The 492-nt window shown below is 50.4% G+C and overlaps 1 non-coding gene across 1 annotated transcript; it reads left to right on the top strand.

Moving 5' to 3' along the window:
* The first annotated feature begins 383 nt into the window (after positions 1-383).
* trnat-ugu (transfer RNA threonine (anticodon UGU)) lies at positions 384-457 on the top strand. Its single transcript has one exon. It is a non-coding gene; the product is annotated as a tRNA-Thr (tRNA).
* The last annotated feature ends 35 nt before the right edge of the window (positions 458-492 follow it).

Raw genomic sequence — 492 nt, 5'->3', positions numbered from 1 at the left:
TTGGTTAAAGCGCCTGTTTAGTAAACAGGAGATCCTGGGTTCGAAATCCAGCGGTGCCTTTTAAGAGATCACGTGTACCTCCTAGGCAAAGCCAGCTTTTGATCGAGCGCAAGTCCTGTAGTCCATTTCGTTTGCAAACCACCCCTCAGCTTCTGCAGTAAAATGATGGCCTGGACCAGGGGTAGGCAAGATCTGTCCTAGAGAGTCTTAGTCCTGTTCAGCTCCACCCCGGGAAAAAACCCCCCCTGCCAATAGCCTTAGTAATCCTGTAGACATTGATTAGCTTGTTCAGGTGTGTTTGATTACGGTTGGAGCTGAACTCTGCAGGACTGCGGCTCTCTAGGACCGAACTTGCCTACCCCTGGCATGGACTAGTTCACATGGGCGCTGTGGCTTAGCTGGTCAAAGCACCTGTCTTGTAAACAGGAGATCTTGGGTTCGAATCCCACCTGTGCCTTTCAACTTGTGGTTTGTATCCTTGGGCTGTTTCTG

Source organism: Sinocyclocheilus grahami, unplaced genomic scaffold (assembly GCF_001515645.1).
Source record: "Sinocyclocheilus grahami isolate Dianchi unplaced genomic scaffold, SAMN03320097.WGS_v1.1 scaffold106130.1, whole genome shotgun sequence".
Lineage (NCBI taxonomy): Eukaryota > Metazoa > Chordata > Actinopteri > Cypriniformes > Cyprinidae > Sinocyclocheilus > Sinocyclocheilus grahami.
This window is presented reverse-complemented; position numbering and strand designations above follow the sequence as displayed.